General features: G+C 47.1%; 1 protein-coding gene across 1 annotated transcript in view; it reads right to left on the bottom strand.

The window, feature by feature from the left end:
• Nucleotides 1–10,000, bottom strand: part of flt1 (fms related receptor tyrosine kinase 1) — a 62,764-nt gene that overhangs the window by 32,102 nt on the left and 20,662 nt on the right. The window lies entirely within an intron of this gene.

The following is a 10,000-nucleotide window of genomic DNA, read 5'->3' as shown; positions in this document are numbered from 1 at the left end:
TCTCCTCGTCCCCCTCTCTTTACCTCCTCCTCTCCTCCATTCTCCTCCTCTTCTTATCCCCTCTCCCACTCCCCACACCTCCTCCCCTCCCCTAACTTCTAGCCCCGTCATCTCCTCCCTTCTCCTCCATCTCCCCTCCTCCTTCCCTCTCCTCTTCCATAACCTCTCCTCCTGTCTTCTCCTCCCTTCTCCTCTCCTCCTTCCCTCTCCTCCTCCTCTTCCATAACCTCTCCTCCTGTCCTCTCCTCCCTTCTCCTCTCCTCCTCCTCTTCCATAACCTCTCCTCCTGTCCTCTCCTCCCTTCTCCTCTCCTCCTTCCCTCTCCTCCTCCTCTTCCATAACCTCTCCTCCTGTCCTCTCCTCCCTTCTCCTCTCCTCCTTCCCTCTCCTCCTCCTCTTCCATAACCTCTCCTCCTGTCCTCTCCTCCCTTCTCCTCGACATCCTCTCTTCCCCTTCCTCTTCTTCCTCCTCCTCCTCCTCCCCTCCACCCCTCCCCTCCTGTCTCATTCTCATGTCTCCTCGCCTCCTGTCCTCCTTCCCTCCTCCTGACGTCCAGTGTGCCCCTTGATGCCTTCAGCAGCTGGTACGCCTGGCGTAAGGGAAGCAGAGATGGCGTGATCAGAAGGCCTGCCAGCATCATAACACTTCAAAGACCCCCTACATGTGCTGGAATCATCACAGGGCTTGTTTGGCAGCAACGACCTGAGTTTCGCTGCTGTCGGGACAAAACCTCATAACTCCATTTTTTGAATTTTTTTTTTATTATATAAATCAACTCCGTAGATCATCCTCCATATGTGTGTGTGGGTTTTACAAAGTTTAAACAATGGGAAAGCATTAAACCGATCATCTGTCTAAACCTCCTAACTCTATTCACCCTCAAATCTGTGTTAGTTTTTTTCATCTGCTGAAAAGTTGGGTTTTTGGAGTTATGAGGTTTTGTCCCGACAGCAGCGGTTTGCTGTGCGCTGAGCAACGATGAGGCGGATTCTGAGCGTATCTTTTATCGACGGTTTCACTGGGATTCTGTTGGGAGAATAGTTTGAAGTGTATTTCCTATAAACGGTTGTACTTAAAAACACTGCAACAGGACAAAAACGTGGGTTCATTTAGATTGGTTAATGTTGTTAAGTTGGAACCGTTCAGACAGATCATTTAACTGAGTCCGTGGTCCTCTGTGTGTCGACCGGATGACCGGAGGCCCCTCTCGTGGTTTCAAGTTTCTTTTAAAAAAAAATATATTTTTTGGCGTTTTATCGCTTTATTTATTTCTACTGGGCAGTCCAGTAGGGAGAGACAGAGGAGGAATGGGAGACAGAGTGGGGGGAAGACATTCGGCAAATAACGACGGGTTCGGGAGTCGAACCCGGGTCGGCCGTGTCGCGGCTGAGCGCGCTATGTGGTTCGCCACTGGGGCGCCCCGGTTTCAAGTTTCTTTATTAGTTGTCATACAAAAAAAAATACAGAATACTTTTATATGAAATGCTTTTTTCCGTTATGCTCCTGAGAGTGTGCTAGATAAAAATAGATAAAGTATAAAATAGAAAGTCAAGTACGTAAACAAAGCGTAAACAAAAAGTGTTCAATTATATACAATATACAATACAGAGTAGAAAAAATTAGTAACTGAGTTACAATACAATACAGTATACAGTACAATGCAGAAATGGGATGAGGTACAACTTTTTGTCTTTGAGATGTTCCAAAAATGTGCATTTGTCTTACTTTAAAGTACAATGTTATGCACAATGTTATTTCTGCACACTTCAATCAGAGGCAGAAACTAACCTGCAAAGCGATATTTAACATATAAATATAAATAGAGGCAGAAACTAACCTGCAAAGCGATATTTAACATATAAATATAAATACATATATAAATATGAGATATTTCCCTCTTTGTTCAATATTCTTTTTCAACTTTGTTCAACATATGTCAGCCAGTATCATTTGTTGGCTATATAGCACAGCCCTGTTTGGCAGAACGACATTAAAGAATAATGGCAGGGGGGCAGGTGGCGCACGGAGATTACGTTCGTCACCAACACCGGGAGACACTGGATTCGCCTGTTCGAATCCAGCTCCCGGCGTTGCTATCAGCTTGGCTGGCCTCTCACACTGATACAATTGGCTGTATCAGGGGGTGGGAAAGCTGAAGGGTGGGTCCTGGGCGTTGTGGACAGCGACCCCTACAGTTCGGTCGGGGCGCCTGCTCAGCAAGGGTTGGAACTAAGGAGAGATAGTGTGGCCTCCCACACGCTACACTCTCCCCGGTGAGAACCTGCGCGGCCAGGTTGGCCTGCCCCAGGCTGCACATGCGTCGGAGGAAAGCATGTGACAGTCTCCGGTCTCCCGGACGCGTGTAGCTGTTCCGCAACAGTAAGTGACTTCCGGGGTAGGCCTGATTGGCCCCGACAGGCACGTGACGCGCAACTTTCTCTGCCGCGCGGCACGCTCCGCGGAGCCGAGTGGCAGAGCTTACGGAATTACGTAACCGTCCAAATACGCCATGACTCTCATTCGGCGCTATAGCTCACCTGGCAGAGAAGCGGTCCTGTGATCCTGCGGTCCGTTGTTGGTGAGTTCGAATCCCATCAAATCTTTTTTTTTTTACGTGATTTTTTTTTAACGTGTATTCTTTCGCCGGTTAAGGTTAGGCATGGTTATGGTTAAGGTTAAGGTTAGGCATTGTTTCGGAGTTGGTTAAGGTTAGAACGGTTAAGTTTAGGCGCTGTTAAGGAGCTGGTTAAGGTTAGAGTTTGTCTTAGAGAATGGCAATATTCTTTCTATGGTTAAGGTTAGGCATGGTTAAGGTTAAGGTTAAGGTTAGGCATTGTTTCGGAGTTGGTTAAGGTTAGAACGGTTAAGTTTAGGCGCTGTTAAGGAGCTGGTTAAGGTTAGAGTTTGTGTTAGAGAATGGCAATAGACAGCCTATTTCCGCGCGACAGCTCTCAGCAGCCTCGTTGCGCGTCCTGAGTTTGCCGCGTCACGTGCCTGTCGGGGCCAATCAGGCCTACCCCGGAAGTCACTTACTGTTGCGGAACAGGTACACGCCTCCCGGACCAACAGTAGGGGAAAGTACGCAACAACCAGGAAGGGTGGGATGGGAGAAAAATCTGGAAAAAAGGAGGGGAAGAAAGATAATAATAAAAAAAATAAAATAAAAAAATAATAATGGCGGGATCCACTAAGAATGGATTGCGCGGTGGGAATTGCACCCTTAACTGCGTGGGGTTTGCACACGGATTCTGCTCCGCCTTTGCGAGCTATCCACTAAGGACATTGCGTGGATGAGATACCAGCGCAGTTGGCTTGCGGGTCTGCAGTGCACCTGACAGCGCTGTTGGCAGAGAGAGAGAGAGCTCGGAGGACGTTCACTTGTTTAAACAAACTGTATAAACGCCATAATACTGTTGATTAAAGTTTGGACAGCTGTCCCTTTCAAAGTGGAGCATGGTGCGGTTTGATGTTGGTGTGCTGTGAACGCAATCGAAATTTATATAGTACCTAATCTAGGAAGCGCAGGGTTTTTGGAAGTGTGTGTGTGTGTGTGTGTGTGTGTGTGTGTGTGTGTGTGTGTGTGTGTGTGTGGGAGCAAGCGACAGAGTGTGTGTGTGTGTGCGAGCGAGAATGAGAGAGAGTGTGTGTGCGAGCAGGATTTTCCCGAAAAATTATCTGTCCAATAGAATGAACGACTTGGCGACTGCATGTCCTTTGTTTACAAATTAGGTTCGCTCAAAAAAGTTATGACAGTCTCTCTCTCTCGCTCTCACTCTCTCGCTCTCACTCGCTCGCTCTCTAGTCAGACTCGCGCAGCGCACGTAATGAGAGTCTCTCTCTTGCTATCTCTCTCTCTCAACTCAACTACAAATTAGGTTCGCTCAAAAAAAGGGCAGTGTGAACGCAAACCAAAATCAAACAATTAGGGATGCTCGATATTGGCTTTTTTACCGATACCGATATACCGATATTGTCCAACTCTTAATTTCCAATACCGATATCAACCGATACCGATATATGCAGGGTTCCCCCCCCCCCAAAAAACGGAATAATTTCAGGTAATTAACATTACATATCTCTTGTTGTGGAATTAACACAACATTATGCATACTTTTGACAATAAATCAAATCAGAATTTGTTCTTACTTGCTTGCCTGGGTAAATAAAAGTTATAGAAATGTTAAAAAAATTCATTAAAAAAAATATTTGAAAACCGATACCGATATTTTCCGATATCACATTTTAATGCCAATATCGGCTGATAATATCGGACATCCCTACAAACAATGTATCATTCTCACATTTTGAGTCCAGAAAGTCGGGACTATCCGGGGACTTTCAGATGTGAACACGGCCTTAGCGTTTAGGGCTTTGCTTATTTACCACCATGTCTGTGAAGACGGTAGGTGCCGAGCAATAAGTCGACGAGGCTCATTTACATAGAAAGGGGACATGTTCCGCCCATATTACCTCATTTAAAGACGCGCCAATTGTACCGGAGGCAATGCTGACGAAACGCATGCGCCACCTCATTTCACCAGTTGCGCGTCCTCTGTGGATACCAAACAGAGTTTCAGAGCGATGTGCACCGGCTTTGCGTCAGAAAAAGCCACGCAAACCCTTTGTGGATCCCGCCCTATGTGTTAAAAGGTCAGCATAGTTTTCACGCTGCCCCCTTGTGGCTTTGTGATCAACTGCAGTAGATCAATTGTCTTCTGCACAGGCTCAGGAAATTCCAATTGTATTGGAATAAATTAGCTTTCACTGCAATCAATAAAAAATTTAAACGGAAACATTCACTTGCTGATGATAGATCATCCAATCGAAACTGTTGCTTGTTTGAAAGGAAGCACTAGTTGTGATTGGAGGAGTTTGAGATAGCAATTGGTGAATGATGATTGGGTGGGGCGCGAAACACTCCCAGGATCCAGGATCAAGGAAATGGAAAACATTTCCCTAGAACACACACACACACACACACACACACACACACACACGCGCGCACGCGCGCACGCACGCACGCACACACACAGAAATATACACAAAAATACACACACACACAAGTATTGTCTCGATCCCCTCACGTCACAGATGCCTGGAGCCTGAAGTAATACCTGTACTTCTACCCTCCACCACCTTCCCATCGCCCCGCCCCGCCCCCTCCCTCCCTGCCTCCGTTCCGTCCTGTTGGCCTGTCCGTCCCAGACCTCCAGTCCCAGACCTCCAGTCCCCCTCCCGCCTCCCCCCTCCCCCCTCCCCCCTCTGTCAGCCTGTCCCAGACTTCCAGTCCCCTTGCTGTCACAGCGTCTGGAGTGTTTTTTCCCTGGAAGGATTGTTGCACTTCGTCGAGGATCTTTAACGTGACCCCTGCTCTCTGGGAACAATACCCAGGAGGCCATCCTCTCTCTCTCTCTCTCTCTCTCTCTCTCTCTCTCTCTCTCTCTCTCTCTCTCTCTCTCTCTCTCTCTCTCTCTCTCTCTCTCTCTCTCTCCCTCCCCCCAGCTGTGTGAAAATGGCCCGGGAGGTCCGGTAGATCCGGGACGGGAGGGGTGTTAGTGGAAGGGGGGGGGGGGGGGGGGGGGGGGGGGGGTGCTGTGACCCAGGGGTTCCGTCCAAGTGTCTATATCCTGTAGTAACAGGATGTGAGGAGATGGACTGGAGACACGTTACTCACATCCTGACTTCTCTGACCCCCCCCCTTCCCCCCGCTCTCTCTCTCTCTCTCCTCGGCACCTCCTCAGTACCCCCCCTCCCCCCTGCCCCCCGCTCTCTCTCTCTCTCTCCTCGGCACCTCCTCAGTACCCCCATCCTCTGGCTCTCAGCTCTGACAGAGAGGATAGGAGGTGCAGAGGGGGGGGGGGGCACAGAGGCCATCCACAGACGCCCCTCCATGAGATGGGTCAAGAGAGGGGTAGGGGGCAGGGTTGGGGTGTGGGGGGCATCCACAGGGCGGTGGGTGGGGGGGGGGGGGGGGTGGAGGTTGTGTGTGTGTGTGTGTGTGTGTGTGTGTGTGTGTGTTGTGTGTGTGTGTGTGTGTGTGTGAGCAGTGAACACAACTATTTGTGTGTGTGTGTATGATTGATTGTGTATGTGTGTGTTTGTGTATCTGTGTACCTGCATGTGTCTGTGTTTATGTATGTGTGCATGTGAGTGTGTGCATCCATGCTTGCATGCGTGTGTGTATGTGGAGATGCGTGTGTGTGTGTGCATGTGTGTATGTGGAGATGCATGTGTGTGTGTGTCAGTGTGTGTGCATGTGTCTGTGTTTATGTATGTGTGCGTGTGAGTGTGTGCATCCACGCTTGTATGCGTGTGCGTGTGTGTATGTGGAGATGCGTGTGCGTGTGTGTGTGTGTGTGTGTGTGTGTGTCAGTGTGTGTGTGTGTGTGTGTGTGTGTGTGTGTGTGTGTGTGTGTGTCTGTGTGTGTGTGTGTGTGTGTGTGTGTGTGTGTGTGTGTCAGTGTGTGTGTGTGTCTGTGTGTGTGTGTGTGTGTGTGTGTATGTGGAGATGCGTGTGCATGTGTGTCAGTGTCTGTGTGTGTGTGTTGTGCGTGTGTGCGTGTGTGTGTGTGTGTGTGTGTGTGTGTGTGTGTCTGTGTGTGTCTGTGGGGTCCACCTGCTCCCCAGAGAGGGGGTGGGGGGAGATTTCCACCGTGTGACAGAAACTCTAGTAAACATTTCCTCGAGTCCGCCTCCGAGAAAACAACAGAGTTACACAAGCGTCCGTGTCAAGGTGCTCCAGGACACTGGTTCTCAAAGTGGGGGTCGGGACCCTCACGTGGGCCTTGGGAAGAGGGAGAGAGGTCAGAGCCCTCAAGTCCATGTTGAATAAAACACTGTAGGCTAATAATTAATTAATTAATTAAATTTAATTAATTAATCATTTTGTAGTTTAAAAGAAGGTTTATACGGTAATCCGCCAGATCAGTTTTGGGTCATAAGAATATGTGAATATGTATTCTGAAAGTGTCAGTCTCCTGTAAAAAAAAGCTTGTGCATCTTTTTGGCCCTCCGGCCAAATTTTACCCTCCATTACATTACTTCTGGCCATCCAAAGGGTTCCAGAGAATGTATTTAGTCAATCTTGGTTACATTTTTATTATTATATGATGAGTGATTTTGTGATCTTGATCATTACAAGGAACATAAATACATAATTGTTTAGATAAAAAATAAATTTAAGTTTAAATATTGATGTAAGACTTGTCGTTTTCCTTGTTAAATGATGTACCATATTTCCAATCACATTTCCTGGCCCTGTGGCCCTCCGTGCAGCACATCACATCTCAGCTCACTGAAGGTGACAGTGCTTTAACGTGGAGTCAGGAGAGGAGCGCACAGCGGCTGAGGTGAAAAATAAATGGGCTCATGTGAAAGTCCAAAAAAACGATTTCAAAACACAGGAGAGAGATGGTGGAGTGGTATTGCTTTCTGTTGACATATGGAAACACATCTGGGGAGGGTGCCTTGATGCACACGTGCCCAAGGTGGACAGCACCTGGACGTGTGGTGGCACAGGGTTTGAGCGTCTGGCCCGGCTCCTCAGTGCTGCTGGCTCCAGGGTATTACACAGGTCTTGGTACTCATCGCTCTCTGCGAATAGATCCGCATAGATCCGTACTGGTCCTCACTCCTCAGTGCACGATCCGCTATATCTTCCAGCAGTGCGTGCGTGCGTGTGTGTGTGTGTGTATGCGTGCGTGTGTCTGCCCAGGAGGCGTCTAGTTTTTTACCAACGGATTTCCAGTTCCGCATTCGCGTTCTGCGATCTGATTGGCCACTGACGTTTCTGGTGCGATCTGATTGGCCACTGACGTTTCTGGTCATGTGACATGTGCGCCCAATCGTGTGACGCGGCCATTTCCGCCTCGAACACCCTGCAAACTACCTAACGCCTAGTTTATCACTGGTTAAGCTTAGGCGACTCTTTCGCAGTTGGTTAAGGTTAGAGTTTGGAATCAGGGCTGGTGTTCTATCGCCCTGCTCGAAGACAAACTCTAACCTTAACCAACTTCGAAAGAGTGCCTAAGCTTAACCGGCGAAAGAACTTGCCGTCACACGATTGGTGCGACCAGAAACAGCAGTGGCCAATGAGAGCGCAAAACGCGAACGCGGAAGCATGAACCGGTTGCCTTTCGAATAGACGCGCCCAGGAGCGCTCTGTATGCACCCTCACCAAGCCGCCTGTATCCAGCTGCTGCATCTTTAATAAGCTATAGATTTATATGGAATTTGTTAAACAAATCCTTTGTGTGACTCTGTTGTCATTTGTGTGGATTCAACTCATGAAGAGTAAGATGAGCAGTGGAATGTTTCTCCATTGGCTCTTACGATGTGCACACTAAGCAATGTAAGAAATAAATAAAACCAACAATACATAATAACAATAGAGAACAAGACGGTATATGGAATATTAATGCAGTCTATTCCACTATAGTGCTATAGCTCTATATCCGCGTGATTGAGTTGAGTTCTTATTTATTTATTTATTTATTTATTCACTGTCATTTGCAATGTTTGTGTGGTGCTTTTATTTATTTTCGGACATCACGATGCCTCGTTGAGTCATTACTATAAATGTAAAATGTAATTGTTTGTACAAATATTGTCATATTTATTATTATTATTATAATTATTTAATTCCGAGGACATCTGTAGAATCGACGTGAACACAATCGCCAATGATTTCTCCAAAATGAAGCCCTTAAGAACACAGGCGCACATGTCCTATTTATGACTGCCTTTCCATGTTCGTAAATCCTGTTTACGAATCTCCGAAAAGAAACCGTTAGATCGTGCCAAAATCGCCCTGAGAAGTTCGTATGTGGAGTTACAAAGAGATTTGTTCATAACTTTCTAGTAAGTCCGTTCGAGCATGAGGACCCCTGTCTCCATCACTGCATCCTGTCTGCTTACTGTACTGTAACTTTGAGCTTTCATTTAATTCTTAAACAGAATCTTTAGTGTTTTTTTTTTGTTTTTTTTTTAATCTTTTTCCCCCTCCTTTTTCCTCCGATTTTCTCCCATCCCAATGTTAGTCGTTATGCCAATTCCCAATCCCCTTCCTGGTCGCTGCGCACTTACCCCCCACAGTCGGTCTGGGAGAGTGGAGGCTATCACGTGCTTCCTCCAACACACGTCTAGCCAATCAACCGCTTCTTTTCACCTGGCAGCGCGGACTCTCACTGAGAGGGTGTAACGTGTGGAAGGATCACACTACCGCCCTTAGATCCTATCCACGCTGAGCAGGCGCCCCGACCGAACTGTAGGAGTCGCTGTTTACAACGACCCGGACCCACCCCGCCAGCTTCTCCCACCCTCTAATACTGCCAATTGTATTAGTGTGAACGGCCAGCCAAGCTGGTGACAACGCCGGCTGTGAGCTGGATTCGAACAGGCGAATCCAGCGTCTCCGGTGTTGGTGACGAACGCAATCTCCGCTACGCCACCTGACCGCCATCTTTAGTGTTTTCTAATAGATGTTCGCTTTTGTCTAATTGATGTGTGTTCTGGTTAAGATGTTACTCTTCAAAGTTCATCCAGTCTTTGGGAACATTCATGATATTATTTTGTCTTTCCTGCTAACAAAGCAGAGGACGACACCCATCACTACATGTGAATGGGACTTAATGGGGGTTTTAGGTCTACAGTAGGGATGTCCGATATTATCGGCCTACCGACATTATTGGCCGATATTGGCATTAAAATGTAATATCGGAAATTATTGGTAACGGTTTAAAGAAAATATTTTTTTTACATTTATTTAACCTTTATTTACCCAGGCAAGCAAGTAAGAACAAATTCTTATTTTATTTATTGTCAAAGGTATGCATGTTAATAAGTATAAGTATGTTAATAAGTACAAGTATAAGTAAGTTAAGTATGTTGTGTTAATTCCACGAGATATGTAATGTTAATTACCTGAAATTATTCATTTTTTGGGGGGGGGGGGGGGGGGGGTAAACCCTGCATATATCGGTATCGGTTGATATCGGTATC

The sequence above is a fragment of the Notolepis coatsorum genome (assembly GCF_963971535.1).
Source record: "Notolepis coatsorum genome assembly, chromosome: 12".
NCBI lineage: Eukaryota > Metazoa > Chordata > Actinopteri > Aulopiformes > Paralepididae > Notolepis > Notolepis coatsorum.
Note: the sequence above shows the minus strand (reverse complement) of the source record. Positions and strands in the feature narration are given on the sequence as shown.